Raw genomic sequence first — 24,163 nt, 5'->3', positions numbered from 1 at the left:
GGTAATTATTCTCTTTGATTGTTGGTGGAATGCTTGCGCTGTGATTAGTAAAGTTTATGTGCTTGCATTTGTGCAAGCTTGTATAAATAAATGTCGGAGTTGTTTTTATCAAAAGAACCATTTTGTCACTTCTTTTTTTTTCTCAAAAATCCTCATTTTGATTGCTCTTTGCTCGAATGATGAAGACTAATTTCTCTAATTAAATTCCTGTTTGAATATCGATCCACGAGTAGATCAATGTGTCCAGTGTTTCTGCTGGCAGTTGCACAATTTGCCAACTGCTAAACTACAACCCATTTGGCGAATAACAAATAAATTTGGTCGTGAAGTTTAATCGAGACCAAATTGTCATCTCGAGCAGAAGTGCTAGTTTGCTGTGTCTAATCACCACATTCAATTGATGGAAGACGCTTTAATGCATTTATATAACCACATTATACCCCTTACAAGTACCCCCAAACCTCCAAACCCCCACCTACTCGATGCTTGTAGAATGGTATTCCCATGCCTTATAAATCGGCATCTCTCGTTGCCATTCCTCTGACCAATTTATATTATCATGCCTAATTTTTCGCTAATCTGAATTCTCGTGTCTAGCTGCTATCTTGGTGGCTTATCATTTATACGTATGAGCTGTATAAGCAGATTGTTCATTGGCCTGGTCTGCAACCTGCCTTCCATTGGAACCACTCGGTTGATTTCCACTACACTATTTATCCTGTAAAATATTTTATTTTTGCAATCATGTATTAAGTGATAAAATTGCTGAGGATAATTTCGCATTGACAACAATTTATGGATGTGGGAGTGATGAAGATCGCAGTTGAAGGACCCCAGCAAATATATATATATATATATATATATATATATATATATATATATATATATAAATATATAAATATATATATATATATATATATATATATATATATAAATATATATATATATATATATATATATATATATATATATATATATATATATATATATATGGACTTCATTGCAGCATGTGAGGTATTACAAGAGCAAGGAGGCTAATAAAGCATTGTAATTTCCGTATGAATTGTACTCGCAGGACAAACAAGTCGGTAGTCATTGATTGCCTCTGCCACCAAAGGTGGACGGGGGTTATGCTTTCACCCCAATCTATTTGTTTTGACGAAAATTGAAAATTTTCATCATATGTCGGTCTGTCTTGCTTGTTTGTATGTTTGTGAGTGCGATAAGTTGCGAACGCTTTCAGTTATCTTCATCAAACTTTACCAGATGATTCTGAAGGACAAAAGGGAGGCTGTCTATTTCTTGACTTTATATGTCCAAGGTCAAGGTGACAGTGACATCATTTGCATGATTTTCGTCATACCTGTCAGGCTACCACCTGATGCCTTCTTGTTTGTTTGGCTGTCTGAGCGGGATATCTCAAAAAGTTACGGATGGACTTGGTCGAAATTTGGTGGACAGGTTGGATGTGTGACAAGGATGAATTGATTCGATTTTGGTGAAGACCGGATCCGAATCTGGATATTGTAATTATTTGTGATTATTCACTGTTGAGAGATGGGAGCAAAGAACGATATATTGTTGCGGAGCTGGGTATCGGCTGCGAGCACAACCGCTAGGTGGGGCGGTAGGGTCGACTCTACCGAACACCCGGAATCTAGATCGTACCTTTAGGAAAACTCCGAGGGTACGGGTCCCTTACCGGACCGTGAATCGTCAAAAATTCCACCACGTGGTACAGAGTTATTTGCCAATCTTCAAAATAGCTTGAGATCCACGTGGCGAGCTACCGAGTATTCACACCCTCGACGGCACTCGGACGAGTTGAGCCGTTAGCGTGCCCGACCCATGCGCAACCTGAGCGGATGGTTTCCGAAGTCCCGTCGGTCCAAATGTACATTTACAGTGGCAACAGCTTTTATAATTCACCAACACGCGTCACGCTAGCCAATGGAAGAAACACAGAAACAAGCTGATACATTTAACAAATGTATTTGTTTATAATGAGGGAAAGGGGGGAGCACGCAAGAAGCAGAGTTATCCGACTATAGAGATGCAAGTATGTACAGCAAAGAGCACTTAACAATTCCTACTTACAGACGGGCCCACCGACACACACGCACACACGCACACACGCACACACGCACACACACACACACACACACACACACACACACACACACACACACACCCAGAAGGACATGGACCTGTCCACCTCGTGTGGTTCGGCTGACACGGGCGAACCAGGCCAGCGTCGAGATGCGATGATAGAATCCAGAGCTCCCTTCAGCGCTCGTCCCGGCATCCAAAACTCTCCTCTGTATCCCAAACTGTCCAGAAGGCAGGGGGTTTCTTTTCCACTTCTTCAAGTCTTTGAGTTGAACATCAGAGTGAGGGCTGATAACTCCACACTTGTTCAACCTGCCCGTCAGATTGACAACAACCTTGCCTGCTCGATGCTCATCAACTATCTCAAAAAACTCTCTTCAGTTCACCGACAGAGAGACGGCGCGCAACCGACTTGCGATTCTTGTCGAGGAAGGATCTCTCCTCGTCCGATCGCGCTGCAGCCTTATTCACCCCTGTCCAGGGGGGGCAGGTGCCGCCTCCTCCCTCCCCGCTTTCCCTCACTGGACGGTTTTGGCACGCAAAATGCGCTCGTCGCTCTGTCATTGGCCAAAACGGGCACCAAGGCCGTTGATTGGACCGGGGGGGGGGGCGTGATCGCCGGCGCTGCGGCCCACCCACCAAACAGGCAGAGGAACATTATCCTGCGTGGGCTCCGCCCACGTACGTGCTGACATGCACGTAGGCAATGGCGTCGGCCAGAGCGAGGTGAAGGTGAGGGTGATGCTGGCGTTGTTGTAGTTGATGTTAGTGGTGTAAAAATAAAACAAAACCCTGACTATCAAAATAACTTTGCAGCACATGTACATTCAATTTCCCATTAAACAAGGGATGGGGAGCTATCTATCCACATTTACTTATCGAAATAACTGAGCTATAGGACCTGTATGTTGAGTGCTCATGGCTTCCAGATTCGCAACAATATGTATAACACGATATCTCAAAACGCTGTGGACGGATTCAGACTAAGCTCGGTGGAGAGTTGGGTGTGTGACAAAGAACAAGCTGACTACATTTTGGTTCAGGTCTGGATGCACATCCGCCTATCAGTGGGATTACAAAACGTAAACTGTTCAGACTGGCGGAGGCTACCAAGTGCCGTTATAGTTTATTTATTTCAATTTTAATTTCCCATCTTTGACGTCGTATCAATATATGCTAACGGAGGCATCCTGCTTCCTGTCCAGAGTACCGTTTCTTGTTTTTATTTATCCTTTTGAAGAGCATTCAATTTATTTGTATGGTTTGTAATGGTTGGAAATTTCACTTTTGAAGGTGAGTTGAATATGCTGACAATGCAACCATTTGTTAAGGCAATGAAATGAGGACAAATGTTATGGGGATCAAGGTGTGGTTCAAAGGTTCAGACCAACCCTCAGCTCCCAGACCTCCTCCTCCCACCACCCCTCCTCCACCCACTTACCCCAGCACCCTTTATTGAACTGGCATTTTAAAAAGTATCCAGTGTATAAATATAATTATTTTCCAGGTTCATTTAAGCCGGTATCTCACTGGGCTGTGACAGCTCGCGACAAAATGTGAACGGGATTCTCCAAAATGTCTGGAAACGTTCGCGGTGGTTCTCAATTTCCTCGCGTGAGTCGCAGGATGTCGCTTGAATTTTGAACATGTTCAAAAAATTCTTTGCGACAAATTTTCTCTCAAAATATTCAGTCGTCGCGGTTGTCTCGAACCAGTCTCGAACCCTTCTCAATTTAGTTTCCGTGAGTCAGAAGGTGCGACAAATGTGAGACAACTTTGTGAGGGATTGGCGACCTATGAAACTAAATTGTGACTGATTGGAAAAAAATGATAATCTGTCCTGGGACCCCTGAGAGTGCGATAAAACTGCAATTCAATAGAGAATATTTTTGGAAGAAATTAATCAGAAATTTGCACAATGTATTGTCTACTCAATTTAATATATACATAGAAATCCACATGCTATCCATGCAATGTAATGTAGATAGATTCACAATAGTTCAATCCAGATATGACTAAAAAAAAAACAACAACTCGTAGTCCGAATTGTAAAACCAGCATTGTCTGTCCTCTTTCTCTCCTGTTCTGAGTTATGGCCTTCAATGCAAACTTTTCACTTTCCCATCATTCCTTTCACCTTCCCATCATTCCTAAATCACATCACACATATTTTTACATAAATTAGGTCACACACAAAATATGGTCACACCCACAATATTTTTACATAAATTAGGTCACACACAAAATATGGTCACACCCACAAGCCCCTATCAAGGCAGATGAATAATTGGGTCACACACAAAGTTTGTGGGTGCAACATTGACAAGTAACAGAAAACTTTCAACAATCAGGCTTGGTCATCATTCTCCTGTAATCCCACCATCCTGTTCTGCCAGGGCACAGCTCCCACACCATTGTAGTACTCAGTCAGGTACTCTCTTACTCGTTTCCCACCTGCTGTTCCTGTGTTGCCTGATTGCCTCTGGGTTGCATGAAGACGGTTCTCCTGGTCTTGCTGTCTCCATTCCCCTGGTTGCGTCTGATGACAATATGATTGCTGGAAGGGAGAGGCCTCATATATATATATATATATATATATATATATATATATATATATATATATATATATATATATATATATATATATATATATGTATTGTCACGCACAGCTGTTGTGCGACTGTTGCATGACATTTGCGCGATGGTCGCACGACGGTCGTGTGACCATCGCGCGACAGTTGCATGTGCCAAAAAAAATCTCAGTTTTGTCACTTGAACGTCACATGAATGTCGTGCGACATGTATGTGAACTCCAGGCGAAGTTCATCCCAAATTTCGCCGGGAGTTCGTGGGCGATGTTCGTGAGACATTCGCAAATGTGTTTTAGTATAAATTCAGTGCGATTCCAAGTGAAAATTATCGCTGTTTTATCGCAATTTTTTGTGTCTCCAACTAGTCGTGAGCTGTCGCAGCCCAGTGAGATACAGGCTTTATTGTGGTGCTGCTGAATTCTCTGATATTTGCATTACCATTTTCTCTCTCTACGTGTCTCTACGTCTCTCTACGTGTCTCTCTATCTCTCTCTATATATCTGTCTATATCTATATATATATATATATATATATATATCTCTCTCTCTCTCTCTCTCTCTCTATCTATCTATCTATCTATCTATCTATCTATCTATCTATCTCTCTCTCTCTCTCTCTCTCTCTCCTTTCTCTCTCTCTCTCTCTCTCTCTCTCTCTCTCTCTCTCTCTCTCTCTCTCTCTCTCTCTCTCTCTCTTGTTATGATTTGTGGTGTTTTTATAATAATATAAACAATTCTCGGTGACAGTACATCATAGACAAACGAACCAGGAATGGAGACTCGTGCTGTCAGGGTGTGTTTCAACACGTTACAACATGGCACTTTTGAAATGACGTGATCCACCATGGATTGCTCGGTGTGCATGTGCAGAAGCCTCAAGTAGCGAAGTTAATCGGGACAGTCCGAACATATTTCATGCCTCCCAAATAAGAATAGTATAATGAAATTGCTAAAAAAAAAAAAAAACTTTTAAAGAAGCCAAAGTACTTCGAAGTGTATCAGCAAGAAAAGAGTGTGCCTCTGCACAATGAACCTGTTGGAGAATTTTATAATCAACTCGTCCAAGAAGTTGATATGTTTCAGTCTGTATTGCAAAAACTCCCGATGACATTGACTTTAAAGACCAGAAATTCATAGATGGTGCATTCTAACCAAACCTTGGTGTTTCTTAACACCGATGGGAAGGTCATCTGGGGGACTTGTGTTAATGCACAGTATAAGTTTAAAATTATATTTACCATTTATCATGTTTGGGAGGAGGGGGTGGGGTGAGCTGGGGATTGTGGTGGCAGTGGGAGTTGTGATTGCCATTGTCAGTTTGATTCCATCACCTCAAGAGAAATTGGACTAGATTTTTGCATCTATTGGTGAATGGAGACGTGTGCGTGCGTGTTACCCACGGCCACCGCGAGCTAATTGTTCTAACAGGAAATAGTACGAACCCGACTCCATTCATCCATGGATATTTCTCAAATTTCCTCTCGTCTCGTGATTCTGATTTGCATTCGGGAACAGAACGATTATGATTAACCATTTTCAAATTGCTTCTCTTTCGTCTTAATGTTAAAAATTACATTTAAAAGACTTTGATTCCCAGATTTTGCACTTGCAACACCAGGTTAAAAGTGCCCATCGAGCATAACCGAGTCGCTGTAAACACACACGGCGCAAAAGGCCTCGTTTTAGCATTCATACGTCATTTCGAAAGGCCCGTATTCTGCAGTGCATGACCCACTTAATTCATGTTACATCAGCCTGGATGTTTCACACACCATTAAGCACTTGCATGCACATCATTGAATACATCAGGTGGGTGAGGTAGAAATATTTCCTTTCTTGGTGGTTTTATGCACCCAATCAGAATGCAGAAACTTGTGCGCCAATACATCCCCTCTTGTAAAACGAACCTCCACTCCCCCTCCCCCTTATACAATCATGGATCTGCCTCTGCTTTAATTTCATGGAAACGCTGAAAAATAATGTTTGTTAGGCATATACTGGGACCTGCAAATTCAGAGCATTCCTTGCTGATGCATGCTAATTGTGAATCTGATACCAAGTGACAGCAGGTTTCAACTTATTCATTTGTTTTAAGATGCAACACCATACTCGTCGGTGTAATCGTTAGAGCATTTGCTCCGAATCTGCGAAGTTGACGGTTGAAACCCCAGCCGAGTCGTGCCAAAGATTTTTTTTTTGTAAATGCTGCTTCTTTGCTCGACGTTCAGCATTTAAAAGGATAAGAGCATTGACGAACCCCTGAGGTTGGCATCCATGGGGAGGAGGAAATTCCTCCTTCGGAAATGCCCTGTTGAGTACGGTGAGGAAGGTTGTGGTATCGATGATGCCCAGAGTGCATGGGAAGTGATGGCATTTCCCCCAAGCTAAGTGGCTCTGTTTGTCTCATCTAACAGGTGTGTGCTCCATTACGAGCCCAAGTTCTTATTAAAATAAAATAAAAACTTAAAAATTTTTTTTTGTTGGAATTGATTTTTAAATAAATTATCTTATGGCATTAGGGTTGGTGAATTTGTTTGATTTAGAACCAAAGGAAAATTCCCATGACTGGAGCAGAGAAGTCCAGTACAAGGCCTAGAAAGAGCATCAGAATGTTAAACTATATTGGCATATGGTGAAAGAGCAAGAGACTGAAGCTCAGAAGAATTGGCATCTCAGAAGTTATGGGTTCAAGTCCAGTATTGAAGCTTTGCATTCAAAGGTTCAGTAAGTCTCGTTGGTTTCAGGAGAGCTGTCATGTCACTATTGAATTGCTGGTAAAAGCCCAGCTGGTTCAATGATGACCTTCAAGGTTGGGATGAAGCCTGGTGTTGGCTCGGTGGTAAGGGTGGTGGCTTGGGATCCTAGGGTGTTGAGTTAAAGCCCCGTCGGCCGCTGAACCCCCACCAGGGGGTTGACTCAGCCTGTCATCCTTCCGAGGTCAGCGAAATGATTACCAGTTCCAGTGTGTGTACTGGTAGAGAGGCACTGCATCAGCGACACAGTCGCGCTTCAAGAAATGATAGCTACCCCAGCAGCTAAGCTGCCATACGACCACCACCAAGGTTGGGATAATCTGCCTTTCCACCTGGTCTGATCTGTACTTGTTGCTCGTCCGCTCATTATCGTGAACACTTATTCCCTTCCCTTGTTCCAGGAAGTCGTTCTGAATGACTCGGTCCTTCCCTTCTCCTGCACTTGCAACTTAAAAGTTAAAATGGCAGCCACGCAAGAAACCACCTGTGACTAAACTAACGGTATACACTGACCTGTTGCCTAAGAGAAGACAGAACACTCACCGGATGAGCAAATAAATTGAGGAGGAAACGATCAATGTAGTTGTGAAATCACCGAAGGTTACCCTGGATGCAAAGGTGATCATAAACTAGCTTCATCGTCGTATATTCAACCCGAGCCATTTTATACATTATCAACTAGAATGGGCACTCAGTAGAGCGCATACCTTCGCCAACGCTACATTTTGCCCCCCCCCCTCAGTAACCATTGATTGTGAGGGTATTTAATCCCATACCACATCTGCCATCTCATATGTGTTATGATGGCTTAAAAATATTAAATTTTCCTGTGTCATATCGTATATCACAAGATTGGGCATTGAATTCACAACATTTTGGCATTGGTTGCATGCAAATTGGATAAAAATCGACCCCACTATGGCAAAATGACGATTTTGACCTTTTCATGACCTCGACCTTGACGTTTGTACTCTTAATTTTGTAATTGGTATGAGAGTGTGGGGAACAGACCAGTCAACATTTTGGTGTTGGTTTCATGCAAATCGGATAGGAATTGACCGTGTTATGACTAAAACCGCACATTTTGCAATGTCGTGACCCCCCCTGACCTTTGACTCCCAACCGCTAATAAGGGTTATTACGTCATTGTGTCATGTCACATATCACAAGATGGGGCATTGAATTCTGAACATTTTGGCATTAGTTGCATGCAAATTGGATACAAATTGACCGCGCTCTGGTAAAAAGACGATTTTGACCTTTTCATGACCTTGACCTTTGACCCGATCACTCCCAAAATCTAATCAAATGGTCCTCGGATAATAACCAATCATCCCACCAAATTTGCTGCGATTCAGTTCAACACTTTTGGAGTTGTGTGAATAACAAACAAACAAACAAACACACATATTCATAAATAAATACACAGCGATCAAAACATAACCTTCGCAACAAAGTTTGCAAAGGTAATGAAGCATATGTTGTTGTATTTATCAAACTTTTAAAAATTTGCTACCTGAATGTCTGAAACTTTGAAAATGACCTTCCTCGCATGTTCGTGTTCGTACACGGCATGAACATTTCATTGTTCTGCACCAGTGCAGCTTCTGTTTTTCCGAATACATTTTTATCGTCACAGTAAACATTGCATGTGATGCGTCACATTATAATTCACGAATGAGTCATGGCATGTGAAATATGCGATTGAAACTTTGAAATATTAACAGGTGCAAACTTGGAAAAACGTCTATTGAGTACCAATCAGTGGGATATGGTCAACGAGTGAGTTGAGCAGGTCCTTGTGAAGGACACTTTCAGTTATACTTTAGAAGAAGCAAAAGATGTGATGGTGAATTGCATGCTCTGTATCTTTCACCAGACAGTCACAATGCTTTTTCAAATCTCTGTCATTTAATTAAAGGAAAATGAATTGGTGTTATCCCTTCCTGCACCGATGTGTTCAGCACATTCATAGTCCTCCCCCCCAAAAAAACTTTTCAGATGATTATATGCTTACCAGTTCTGTTCTCATAATAATAAATTTTTTTAAAATTATCATTTTATATCCAAGTGTGTACAACAGTTCACTGTTGCAGACAAATCGTTATAAGACAATAACACCTGTAAGTATAAGTGTTTAACTTTCCAAATCCCTTTCTTTGCATACAATTGGGAATCTGACTTGATCGGTGTATTAGGTTCTGAGTGTAATAAGTGATTAGCCCAATGGTGTGAGCATTTAGCCTTGGAGGTCTGTGCCTCAAGCCAAAGCCGAGTCATACCAAAGACTTTAAAAATGGCACTTGCTGCTTCCTTGTTTTGAAAATGGTACTTGCTGATTCAGCATTTAACGGATAGAGCACCGACAAATAATGCTGGGAAGGCAAAAACCACCCAGTATAACCCTTGCCAAGAAACTGCTTCAGCAGTGCCAGCACTCTGTAAAGAGTATGGTACCCCAAGCAAAAATGCTACAGTTAGAGCTATAGTATATGAGAGTAGTACTCTCATATACTTTAGTTGGTAACAGGTCCAACTACAGTAGTCTGCAGAGACTTACTACAGGAAAGGAATGGAATGGTATTTTTGCCTGGTGTTGGCTTTATGGTTAGGGTGGTGGGCTTGGGATCCTATGATCCTGAGTTAAAACCCCACTCGGTGGGGTTTTATATACCACATTGAATTAATATCAGGTGGGGTTGATTCTGCCTGTCATCCTTCCGAGGTCGGCAAAATGGGTGCCAGCTTGCTGGTGTCCTGTGTCAGAGTGGCGAACCGTCAAGGATTGTGCCCAATAGCCAATGAGACTGCTTAGGCAGCAGCAACGCTCTGCACCGAGTATGGTCCTGATGGATGGATGGATGAAGGTTTAAAACAAATAGGTGATTCAAGCAGCAGTTTCTTAACTTTTCTCTGTCACAACACGTGTTGTTTGTTTAAAAAAAAGAAAAAAAAAAAGAAGTTCTGGTTGATGAAATATCTTTCTCAGACGTACAGTTTTCATGATAAAGCTATTTTTCCTGAATTTGCTTGCCATGAGTATAGTTGCTCCGAGGCACAATCGTATATAAATCAAGAAGTTTGATTCAAAGCGATATAATAACTATAATGGCACTCAGAAGATCACACACCTCTACCAGGCTGAACAGTTTGTTTTGTATCTCACTCATAGGCCGGATCTGAATCCAGACCTGAACCAAAATCGAATCGGCTTGTTCTTTTCATCTACCCAACTCCTCCATTTAGTTTAGTCATAACTAATCCATAACTTTTTGAGATGCCATGCAAAATATCTTTTCTTGGCCCCGTCTCTCAATGGTGAAGAATCACTTAAAAATGATTGTCTCCGGATCAAAATCTTCACCAAAATCGAATTCCGGCCTTGTCACACACCCAACCTTTCCACCAAATTTTGTACAGGTCTGTCCACAACTTTTTGAGATATCCTGTTCAGGGACAAACAAACAAAGACAAACAGACGGGTGAAAACATAACTTCTGTCCACCTTCAGTGCCGAAGGTAATTTGAGAAGTTGATTTGTTTGACTTTTATGCACTCCAGAATTGCTCAACAGAATGAGTTGAAAAGTGGTGGTTTGTACCCTGGGATGCACAGGAAAGCTTTCGGTGGTAAAACAATTAATCGTTCAGGGTTGGGGAAGGACCCCGATCCTCTCTCTGTATAAATGTTTTCGTATAATGCCGCCCCCGGTGGGAGGTGGTATTTACAGGTCATGCGTCAATTCTGGAGGACACTCATACATAAGGACGAGTTATTTGCTTGTAGTTTTGGTTTTAAAAAGTGACAGGATTCACAATGGACGTACCCTGAATTATTTCATATTTTGTATTTTGCTAAGGCATGTTTTGAATGATCATCGATTATGTTATTTTTTTCCCTGTCAGGTCTTGCAGACCGTTTTTCCTCATGGTCTACGTAGTGGACACAGAGCTTCAACGCCCGTTGCTACATTTCCATCTACTTCTGAGGAGCTGCGTCACTCGTGGAGTTGGGAACAGGATGGAGAAGGTTCTGTCAATGAGCTAACATTGTTCAGGGTGTTTCAAAAGTAACAGTGCACCGAACCAGCTATATGTTTCATGTGTTTATTAATCTTAGAATTAAACTGTGTGCTTGTTTACTTGAAGGTACCATTGACTCGCTCAAGGGAAATACCCACGAGCTTAACTTCTTTTCTTTGAAAGACTTGTCTTTTTGCACAATATTGAGTTTCTACTGCACGTTCTTTTGAAACACTCTGTACTTGCTATCTTAAATTGCATTGTTTCATAATTCATGTGTGATATAGTAGAACTATTATAACGATTGCATTCCTTTTAAATGTTAAAATGAATATGTTATTTTTGTTTTAAATGCCTTGTCTAACCCTTGAGGGGCCATCCGTTTATTTTATCATGTGTCCTTTGGATTAAGGGAACGGTGTAGGTACTTTGCGTGAAATCGATGAAACAAAATAATTTTAAGAAAATGGGAAGACAGAAGTAGATAAAGGGTAGAATTGATAAAGATGCTGGTCCACTTCAACTACTGCCTCAGTAACCTCCCCCCTTTTCCCCCCTCAATAATAAAATATCATGATGCTTTGATTCCACTTTTTTTGACATCTTTTCACGTTTTGATGTAAGATATCCATTTGACTCACATCTTGTTCACGACTTGCAAGTTGCCCGTGCCTGCACGGGATTCAAAACATGGTAGGTATGTCCGAGGAAAAAATGCAAATGTCATCTTCTGTCATTGAGCCGGCAAGCTGGGAGCAACAATATATATATATATATATAGATATACACATATATATATATATATATATACATATATATATATATATATATATATATATATATATATATATATATATATATATATATATATATATATATATATATATATATATATACCTTGTCGAGGCTCGTGTGAGAGCTAACACACAACACACATCATGGGGGACATGAGACAAGAGGGGCAGGAGTGGGAGGGACAAAACAGTGGGGAACAGACACATTAGGAGATGTGGAAGGGAGAGGGATGGGACGGGGAACATGGGGAATAGAAGATGGACGTTACAGGGACTTTCAGGAAGGAAAGCAGGGAATTTGAAGGAGGTGGGTTTGGGTGGATTATCGGGGGTAGAAAAGATCGAGGATTTGGATGGGGGTGGTGGTGGTGGTGATAAGAGGTGGTGGTGAACTGCTGTTTTGAAGGCCTGGAGGGAAGAATGGGAAAGAATAGAGTGAGGAAAAACGCAGGAAATGCAGGAAAAAAGAGGAATGAAAGAGTGAAGATGAGCAGTGATTCGTGATTTTGGTAGTTTTACCAGAAGGGGGTTGTTGGCAGACCTTGAGCGCTCTGGAAATGTGGTGGGGACAAATCGCAGAGAGTGCTGGGGGGTGAGGCTGGAGAGGAGACTGTAGAAGACAGAAAGACCACCGACCAACCTGCGGTGAATGAGTGAGAGGCCCAAATACTCAGCCTCATTGCGGGAGATGCCAAAGGTGGGAGGCAGGAACACCAGCCCAGAGGGGAGAGCAGTACTCCATCAGGCTGTGGACAAAAGCTTTGTAAGTGGTCAGGAGCTCAGGTGGGCCGAGGAAGGACTTTGCACGACGGAGGATTCCCATTCGGCGACTGGCTTTGAAGGCGAGGTTTGAAATGTGGCTTTCCCAGGAAAGGTTATGGCAGATACTGAGACCCAGAAGCTTGAAAGAAAGGACTTCTTCCAGAGGATTGTTAAGAAAGTGGATGGGGGGATTTTCTAACGGTCCTTTCAAAGAGACATAGTGAGAGTGTGAGATTTCTCTGGATTGAAAGACATGTTCCACGTGTTGGACCAGTTTGTGATTTTATCCAGATCTGCAGGGAGCGAAGAAGCTGCTGCTTTCCGGTCTGAGGGATGACAGATGGTACGGCAGAGGGTGGAGTCATCAGCAAACAGCAAAATTATTGCCCCCATAATGGTCTTGTACTTCATGAAAAAGTACATTCAGGTGATGAGCCCACGCATTTTCTTGCCAGGTGTTTACCAAGTCAATATCAAATGCATTGTGACCCTTTATTTATTAATTTTGGTTCGCAGGCACCAGCAGTGACCACTATTTTTGTTGTGTCTGTGTGTCTGTCTGTTTGTGACTCTCTCCAGAGCATAGCTCCATGATGTTTGATGCGATCTTGATGAAACTTGGACACAAGCTAGATATCATGGTCTAGTTGTGTCTTTTTGTATGAGGGGCGTCCCACGCCCCTTGTGGGCGGAGCCACGCCCACTTGAACTTTTTATTTTTTTTATTTTTTTTCTCTTTTTTTTCTCACAATTTCATTTCCTAGAAACTGTGCATAATGTCCATAAGTACAACATATAAAAAAATCAGATTTGATTTGGTCAATTTTGACGGAAGAGAGGTTTTTATGGAAGGGCTTCCTCAAAAGCTTCCACGAACTCAATTGTACCTATCATGGCATTGTTCAATAATGTCCCCGAACCATCGTCACCTCCTGGCTCGTTGTTTATTAAATGTCAGAAGTTGAAAAAAAATTTTTTCACATATTTTGGTGACTAACTCAATTGGCTTTTGTGATGGTTGACAAGTGGGCAACATTCCAACTCACCGACTCAACCAGACTCAAAAGGGTATCAAATGTATGGACATCATCAAAATAAGTACAGAATTATGTCACATAACAAAGCTCATTAATTTATTTATTTGGAATTTTGGTAACCCTCTGAACCACCATTGTTTGCTGAAGCTAAATACTTGAGTGACTGTGATCTATACAAGGCAAGGCATGGTAAAGGTGCATTAGTAAGGTTTTATTTTTATTTTTTCTTCCTTCCCCTTCTTAAATTTGTATCAGCATTGCATTCCTTCATGTTTGTTGATCAAACTAACATCTAGTTTTGCATGAGAGATGAAAATTATGAAATTTTGACGTGATAAATTAGCGATTGCTGCATCCTGGCCCTAATCACTTTGTCATGGTATATTGTTCCATTGTAAAAGTAACCTTTTTAGCATATTTGGTGCATTGTTGCATCTTGTCCACAAACAATTATCTTTTGTTGCTTTCTCAACCAAAAATATGGAGTTCTGTTTGTTGAACTACCATTTTGAAGGAAAATGAGCGCTTTACTCCCAACAGATGGTATTGCTGAGATTCAAGGTTCCGAGGTGAGGAGTTCAACAGACAGTGACAACAGCGTGGCATCCGAGACGTGGAATTCGACATCCCCCTCTGTCGATTTTGAAGCTGATCTAGATAGGTCAGTTGGGATTCAAGTGTGCCCATGAGTTGTGCCATTTGATTGTTGATGCTGTCTTTATCATAATGACCCTCTTTCAACATGTCCAGTGGAGGCCGTAACAAAGAATTTGTTATAACGGCAATTGCAGTGACCAGTTTTGTCATAATGACTAATTAGCACTTCGTTAAGGAAATTAATTATGTGTATATATATTGTTAAGGATTCGGCGGTGGTGGGATTCGCACCCTGCTCTTGACAGCCAAATGTTGAAGATTCGGCGTCACTTAACAGCACCGCCGTCTCTGGGGTTATAACGCCGGCTGGTTCGGCACAGGTCTCGGGTTACGCGCCTCAGATCACGATACCAAAATACACCTGTGCCTTGCCAGCTGGGGTAATAGACCCCGTTACAGACTGGGCTTTTCAGAGACCGAGCGGAGTCTGCCAGTCCGTAACCATTTTGGTTTTAAATACAAATAGAGTGAATTGTTCCTCAGCACGGCACGAATAAACTCAATGCGGGCAACTTTCAGATGAATCGGCGAGATTTATTGGGGACACATCTGGGAATACGACACAAGCAAAACATTCACGGCAATGTTATAATCTATCTATAACCCGCTCTTAACTAGGGAGCTACGGATTATGGGTTTCGAAGGGAACCCTAGCAAGATAAACCTGAGACAACATGCAGACAAGACACAGAGTACTTGGTGATGCCTCATGGACGAGAGGAAAAGTGTCAAAGGCACAAATGCAGCTCGTGACAAGCCGATGTCAATGGATTCGAGCACCCAGCTCGAGCATGCAGCGTGGCAAAATGGCGCTCGTACTCCTTCTCCCGGCACCGCTTGCGCACCAGCGTCAGCTCGTTCAGCCCCCGTAAGGTCTACGGCACAAGAGCGAAAGATCCACAGTGTGCTCCAGCTGGCTTTTCACAAGGTCCAGCATACAAATCCAGGCCTGGCCTGCTCACCAGATTAGGCCAAATCGGAGTGTTGGGTTCCGCAGGCGGATCGACCGGATGGAAAGACGTGTTGAGCCATGCCGTGAGTAGGGACAGTCAGAGGCTCCGTCACTGGACTCCGGATGAACCTGTCGATCACCTCCTCATAAAAGTCGATCACCGACTCCCCTCATGCAATTCCTCCTGCCTTCCTGGGGCTCGCTCTTCTCACGAAAGCCGATCCCAGACTCCCACTAGCCGTTTCTCATCCAGCAGAAGGCAGACTGACCTCATCCAGTTCCTCTTGCCTTTTGGGGCGGCCTTTTCACGAAAGCTGATCGCAAAAACCCTCATGCAGTTACTCTTACTGCCGATCGCCCGTCTCGAGGCTCAGGCAGTTTCACCCTTGCCTTCCCGGCGCTCGCTCTGGACACTCCCCCCGGGGACCCGTGATTGGTCCATCGCTCGAGATTGCTGCTTCCCTCCACCAATCGGCTGCCAACACGTCTCGCCGACTGACACTCTCAGAGCGCTGGGTGGGGAATGGTTCGGTGGGGGGAAGGAAGAAGAAGAAAACCGCCTCTCGGCACACCACCACTGTATGAACAATGGACAGCCTGCTACATCTCCCGACACGCATGTAATGTCTAATTACCAAACAACCTGGCTAAACATGCATTTAAGGTGGGATCTCGGCTAATGCTATATTTAATAACACACTAAGGGCCATTTCCGCAACTATGTATATATATATGTATATATGTATGTATATATATGTATGTATATATATGTATGTATGTATATATATATATATATATATATATATATATATATATATATATATATATATATATCTCTCTATTATAATACCAAGCTTGCACACTAAAAACTCGGCTCGCCGTCACACGATCCCCATGAAATTGCTGTGGCACTTAGCGGACATGCCGACAATGTTTGGGAAGTCTTGGCGTTCCAGAGTACCACTTGCATTTTGTACAATGAGTATTTTGTCATTCCCCGTGTACGGTCTGTCGTCTGCTACCAGCTATGTTTTACTGCTATCCCGCGCATGTGCATGGGTATCCCTAATATATATATATATATATATATATATATATATATATATATATATATATATATATATATATATATATATATATATATATATATACATATATATACAGTCATGCGCCACTTAACGATGGGGTTACGTTCTGAGAAACGCGTCGTTGTGCGAATATCTTTTTTTTTTCGTTTTCGAACATCTTACTGACACAAAACTACACACCTAAGGCTATATGGTATAGCCTATTGCTCCTCGGATACAAACCTGTACAGGATGTTACTGTACTGAATACTGTCGGCAATTGTAACACACATCCAAGAGAGACGGAAGACACATTTTGTTTTACCTTTGTGCTGTTCATGACGGCCATCGGTGTTGTTAGCAGCAGCTTACAATCTCCTCTCGCATCGATTATAGAAAGATGAATAAATAGCGTTTGGATTTTATAAATACGTAATCATTGCATCGATGTTATAATTTATAAATGAAGAAACGAGCTCCTGTCAATTGTGATATATATTTTCGGAACAGTGCGATTGTTTTAACAACATGAAAAGCTTCACCAAAAAGAAATATTTGTTTTAATTTCGACTGTAACAACGATTTATTCGCGGAATTCTTTAATTCAAAGGTAATTTACTTGCGAGACGGTAAACGTGCAAACATTGGTTCAGTTTGAAAGCCGATTTCCTTGAATCCCGATTGAGCACGACCCTGCTTTTTTCGCGATGACATTTTATGGACATCAACGATCGCATTATAACAGGGCCACACTGTCGTTTATTATCATTATGAAGTATTATGTACTGTACAGTGTACATAATCGTATGTGCTATTTTTATACGACTGGCAGCGCTACGTCGGCTACATCACTCGGCGATAGGAATTTTTCAGCGACATTTTTTTTTCATTTTTTTTTTTCTTTCAGAGCTGGCAGATCCGTCGTACATGCGATCCATCGTTGCCCGGAATGTCGTTAAGCGGCGCATGACTGTATATGTGTATATGTATATATGTATATATATATATATATATATATATATATATATATATATATATATATATATATATATATATATATATACATTTGCGGACCACGTGTATTCACTGTTTATAAAATGCAATGTGCTTTGACATTTGCGGCCCTGTGCTTTCCATCGTCATGGTTTTTTCACGAGCGCAAAAAAAACATATCTTCAACCAGCCATGCTATAAGCGAGCTGCGCGGCATGTCCCGCCATTCGCGCTTTGAAGGCGCTCTGCCGTTTCTACCAACTGCTGTGTAAAACATTATCCCCCATGAGTCACGCAATTAAAATGCTTCACGACATCTATTACTGGCCGCTGAAGATGTCACACCCTCCCCTGCCCCCCATGAGTTATACAATTAAATGCTTCACCGCATCTACCACCTGTTGCGTAAAACGTCCCCCACAAGTGATGGACAGACTATTCACCCCTCCCGCTTGTACCCACAATTCCAACATTACTATTTATGTGCAGCATGTTCTGGGTCTCGATCATTCTTCTCGTTCCGCTGCCTTGACTGGTGTTTTGCCTCTCGCTCATCTCATTCTGCTCATTGGTCAAACATGGCTCCCAAGCATAAGTCCAGTGATGGAAATGCGTCGACTGCCTTGAGGCAGAAGCCTTTAAGTGGACTTCTCGTTCATGCAAAGATGATGCGCATCTGGCTGGCGTGGGTGGCACGAGCACGAGTGACCCGGGTACAAGCGGCCCCAGTCCATTCCAAGCAAGCAGGGGATGGTTTGACCACTTCAAGAAGCACTATGGTCTCCGCATCGTCAGACTGACAGGCGAGTGTGTCTCTGCAGACCACGAGGCAGCCAAAATGTTCCCTGCTCAAACTCGTGCAGCTCATCGAGTAGAAGGGGTACCTGCCAGAGCAGGTGTTCAACATTGATGAGACTGGCCTGTTTTGTAAAAAGATGCCAACGTGAACTTTTATCTCTAAGGCCTAAGTCACATTTGCTCTACGGCGGCCGTACGCCCTCTGAATTGACAGAAACATGCGGCGGCCGTAGAGTTTCTGCGGTGGCCTCAGGGTGGCCCTATGCCGTTTAGCTATCTTTTACAGGCCGTAGGGGTCGCCGTGGAATTATAACGCGGAGTTATAACTTTTTTCATTTATACGTTGGCCGTAGCAATTCGACATGCCGTAGTTGTGTTCCACGTGGACCGTACGTAGGGCGTACGGTGGACTTGCGTTATTGGTGCGGCTGCCGTAGTCTCTTATCAATGAAAAATGAATTTTGCCCTAAAAACCGAATGCATTTTAAAAAACCGAACACAACGAAGCGTTAATGTTTGTTCACGTCCGTCTCCCCCACCTTATCGACCCACATCTTCGCGCTTTGTTCATCCAGTTCGTCGGTGGAAGTCCTCGTGAAAGCATCTCTTTTGTGTTGATCGATACTTTACCTCGTGTTTTCACCTTGATTTGTGCTGTTTTTATTTTATTTTATTACTCATCTTGTGTTTTAATTAATAACAAAAAAGCAATCCGATCACGTGGTGTGACGGACTGTTTGGCAAGGATTTAATTTCACAGAAAAACCGGTTGTAGTTTGGAATATCCATGATTACCTCAGCCCGATGCGTTTGATGAAAGTGATTGTGGTTCTGGGGGCATCATGTTTGATGAGCTGCCCTGGGGGCAGCGCTCGCAGAGTGCGCGAGCGATCGGAACCCAGGCCGGAGCTCGAGCCTGTGTGAACCTTTGGATGTTATGTGGTGATTGTATCAGTTTACATACAATACACCGCCACCCAAGGTCATTTACTCATCTTATTTTACCTTAAACATGGGGAATTTCAGTTGAAAGTGTCTTCAAAGTGGGTTTTCTTGGGGTCCAGGAACAGATTAATTCACTCCATTATTTCTTATTGGGAAAATAGTTTGGGAATCGAACTTTTTGCAATCCGAACAGCCTCCTGGAACAAATTCAATTCGGATTCTGGGGGCACCACGTACTGGTATGTTCCGAACTGTTATTTTTATTTCAGTAAAAAAAGAACTGGTATATATATCCACTCGTTACCGTCCGTCTGGCCGCACGCTCACCTGAGGGCCCCCCTACGGTTGCCTTGCAGGTACCTTGAGGCTACCTTGTGTGTGCCTTAAAAATTCTATGGCTGCCGCAGGGACGCCCTAAGGTCACCGTGCGACATCAAATCAAAGACTGTACGGCACCCCCACGTTTTTGGTCTCCACAATTTCTAAATACGCCGTGCGGCTCCCCAAAACATAAAAATATATGTGATTGCTACATTGTGTGACCGTGGAAATACTGCGGCCGCCGTATAATTGCTAGTGGCCGTAGATTTTGGAGACCCCACGGCCGCCGTGGCAAATGTGACTTAGGCCGAAGCACGAGGGTACAGCATCGGGATTCAAGGCCACAAAGGACCGGGTATCTCTTCTCCTCTGTGCAAAAGCAAAAGGCGACTGTATGCCGAAGCCCATGATGCTGTACCATTCCCTGAACCCATGTGCTCTCAAGGCCAAGCACACGCTGCCCGTGTTTTGGAGGGCCAATAGGAAGGTGTGGGTGACAGCAGCAATTTTCATGGACTGGTGCCTAAATGTTTCGTCCCTCACGTGGAAAGGTACCAGGCGGAAAAAAAAAGAAAAACAAAAAAAACCTTGCTGTCAATGTTCTCCTGCTTGTCGACAACGCTCCTGGCCACCCCGGGGACCTGAAGGTGGCTCACTTTTTTATTATACCCACCTTTTATTATACCCATTTTATTATACTCACAAAACCTATTATACCCACCCCACCTTTCGCCACATTTTGGATGCGATACACTCTGACCAAAGCTCATCCTCGGGGCAGTGTTTAATTGAGCATCATTGGGATGAGATGGAATGAGCTATTCAGAGTCGAGTTCCACTACTAGCCAACTTGACACAACTGTGGGAAGCATTGGAGTCAACATGGGCCAACATCCCTGTGTAACGATTTTGACATCTTGTCGAGTCCGTGCCCTGACGGCAAAAGGGGGTGCAACTCAATATTAGAAAGGTGTTCGTCATGTTTTGTACACTGAGTGTATTTGTGCCTTTCAAGGATTTGCGAAGTACGTTTAAAGAGGAATGGTCTCCATTTTCACAGATTAGTTTTTACCCAAATGCTGAAAACAAGTTGTTTGATATCGTAACTCGAAGCCAGAAGGATTAAGATCCGTGGTGCCAATACGAAGAGCAGTTGCAGTGTTCTCCCTTTGTTTATTTTTATTTTTTTCCAAAAAAAACAAAAACCTGTGCCATCGGGGACCCTCGCCCACCGTTGGGATTTTAATATGTGATACTGGTTGGAAACTATGTAGAAAAAGCATTATCGAGTTTTGCTGATGCAGCATCATTTGGTCCATGATTGGGGAAAATGTTGTTTTAAAAAAATTATTATTGTTTTTTTTATTCATACTGATTATGTCATTGGAATTGTTGCATTTGCTCTCTGATACCTTGTGTCATGTTTTATTTTTTTTTCACATATTGTACTTTTATTGTGATGGAAGTGTTCACTCATTTAACGTGTTGATTTTGATGTGAATACACACTTGATTGCTTTGTGGAAAGATTGTAGTTCTTTGTCGTATGTTTTTTTTTTTTTTTTGTGCTACCTTGCATTAGTTTGTTTAGAAGGGTTTCTAACATTTATTTGCTTATCTTGTCTTCTTCGTCAGTGTCGTTAATGAACTCCTCGGGTTGATGGGTGGTCACGACGTTTTTCAACATTTTGTGCCCTGGTAAGAGGAATTACTAGTGTTCTCACAAAGTTTTTATTTATTTATTTTTGGCATGTTAGATGAGAATTTAATATGAGGATTAATCTGTACAAGTGTCTGGTGTGCATTATAAGGATAGTTAGATTTCAAATCGGCCTTACGCTTGCAGTTTCCGAGAAGAGAGCAAATCTATATCTATTTTGGGTTAAAAACCCTCTCGTTAGACGACCCCTTTAATGAGCGCAGAAACAACACGTGTGATGAAGGTTGTGGTCGTTTCATCAAAATTGTGTTAGTAGTTTCTGAGAAGAGAGCAAATGCCTATTTTGGTGGGGTTCCCCAATGTATGCCAACCCACGTGGTGGTTTATTTGTGCTCTGTCCTCTAAATGCTGAACGCCAAGCGAGTCGGTTGCGCAATACCGATTTTGCTATGACTTTTCGGCTCTGAATCGAACCACTGACCTCCCATAGTCAAAGCAAACATTCGAACCAGGATGCCACAGAGTCGGGTTATCCAACTTGAGGCAGCAGTTGCCGTTTTGAATCCAACTTGAGGGTGCAATATTGATGATTTGTATTTTCAGTGTCTGGAAACTGAACTTATCCCAGGCAACTGAACAAGGTTCTGTCATTTTGTTTGTAAAAACCCGACTGGCTCACTAACCTTCATGGAGGAGGCAATTTGCCTGTCCTTCCTCATCTGATCTACATGTGGTGCCAGTCCACAGTTTGTGGTTGACTCTTGAATGTACTCTGAAATGTCAGGAGTTTTGTGGTTGAGTAATTCCCTCTTATCCCTCCCCATCCCCCTTTCCCCCCACCCCCGATTTCCACAGGGAGTTTCTGCACTCAGACCCGAGGAACTATGTCTGGTCATCGAATGGAATTGATAGGATTATCACACAGGTCAGATCAACCAACACAATGCCTACCCATTTTCCCTTTATAACGAAGTATTTGTTTGAATTCCAACTTTGCTTTGGATGTTTGACATATTTTGTTCATGTGAGTTGTTTGAGCAACATTAGAAACGAGTTTGCACAGAGAAAGCAATTCCCTCCATCAACTCGTGTGTGTGTGTGTGTGTGTGTGTGTGTGTGTGTGTGTGTGTGTGTGTGTGTGTGTGTGTGTGTGTGTGTGTGTGTGTGTGTGTGTGTGTGTGTGTGTGTGTGTGTGTGTGTGTGTGTGTGTGTGTGTGTGTGATGGCGTCCTTGTGATGGCCGTTCATATTTGTGACTGCATGGTTAGTGGTGCCGTCGTTTTACCGCTTTCCTCTGCAGTCTTTTGCACACTCTGCTATTCTGGCAGTTTGAGGCCGGAGTCTGCTTCAGTGGCTGCCCGTAAACCTCCGGTGAAGGGTAATTGGGTCTTGTGAGCCGCATCCCACCAGGCTGTGCTGCATGTCACCTGTGGTTTAAGCTCGCCGACACTCCAGCCAGTCTTCCACCAGCTGTTTTTCTGTGTTATTGGTGTTCTTTGTCTTCATTCACTGCAACACTACTTATAATAACAATAACTCTACATTTCTTCCGTCTGAATTGCATGCTCTTTTGAATATCTGTCACATGCCCGACGCCATCATATTACATACACTTCCACTATTTGGAACCGTGAAGTCTTTCCCCACCCTCCCCCCCCCTTTTTTTCCTTCCTTTCATCCTGCTTTCTGTAAAATCTCACCCTTTTATTGCTGCTTTTTAATGACTCCACCCTCTGCCTTGACATTTCTCATCCTTCAGATTGGCAGGCATCAGCCTCTTTCCTCTCTTCAGACTTTCATAGACTCACAAGCTGGTCAAACACTTGGAATATGTCCTTCAATCCAGACAAATGCACAGTCACTATCTCTCTCCGAAAGAACCGTCTGGCAAACCCTCCCATCTACTTACTTAACAATCCTCTTGAATAAGTTCAGTCACTCAAACTCTGAGATCTCACTATCAGGTATGACCTTTCTTTAGCAAACCACATTTCAAAAGTTGGGCTCCAAAGCCAGTCGCCAACTGGGAATTCTCCGTCGTACAAAGTTCTTCCTTGGCACACCTGAACTCCGATCCACAAGGTGTTCATCCGAACCTTGATGGAGTACTTCTCTCCCTTCTCGGCTGACTCCCCTGCCTTACACCTTGCTCAGCGCTTGATGCCAAGGAAACCAAGGTCTTTAAGATTATTGGACTCTCCCGCGATGAAGATGAGTCTGGGTCTATCACTTTCTCATCGCAGCAAGTGCGGTGATCTGTCTTCTACCACCTCCTTTCTGGTCTTGGATCCTCTGCTCTTTCCGTGCTTTGTCCTCCCGAGGTTTCTGCAGGGCATACGTTCCACAAGCAACCCTCTTCTGGTGAAACTTCCAAAATCCAGAATGACTGCTCACCTCCACTCATTTGTCACTTTTTGTTCCTGCTTGTGGAACCAATTTCTACATTCTCTTCAATCTCATTCTTCCCTCCAAGTCCTAAAAGCAGCTGCTCACCACCATCTCAGATCATCTCCCATCCAAAACGATGATCTTTTCTATTCCCATTAAACTTCTCCAAGCCCACTACTTTAAAAATTTAGTTTTTGTCCTTCCTAAGTTTCCTTCTGTATCCATATTGTCCTCGCCTGTGTCCACCCCGAGCCCTCATTATAACCCCTCACCCCTTATTTGTCCAAGTCTCCCTCTGTTTTGGCCCTCAACCCTGC

At 42.8% G+C, this 24,163-nt stretch overlaps 1 pseudogene across 1 annotated transcript in view; it reads left to right on the top strand.

Moving 5' to 3' along the window:
• Positions 1-24,163, top strand: part of LOC147016714 (E3 ubiquitin-protein ligase RNF126-A-like) — a 49,754-nt pseudogene that overhangs the window by 18,063 nt on the left and 7,528 nt on the right. Inside the window, exons 4-7 of the transcript XR_015049654.1 lie at positions 11,358-11,481; positions 14,608-14,728; positions 21,435-21,497; positions 22,315-22,384. The product of XR_015049654.1 is annotated as an E3 ubiquitin-protein ligase RNF126-A-like (transcript). The remainder of the gene's footprint in view (positions 1-11,357; positions 11,482-14,607; positions 14,729-21,434; positions 21,498-22,314; positions 22,385-24,163) is intronic.

This window comes from Eptatretus burgeri, chromosome 11, assembly GCF_056783735.1.
Source record: "Eptatretus burgeri isolate ZD-2024b chromosome 11, Ebu_testis_v1, whole genome shotgun sequence".
NCBI classification, from domain to species: domain Eukaryota; kingdom Metazoa; phylum Chordata; class Myxini; order Myxiniformes; family Myxinidae; genus Eptatretus; species Eptatretus burgeri.
This window is presented reverse-complemented; position numbering and strand designations above follow the sequence as displayed.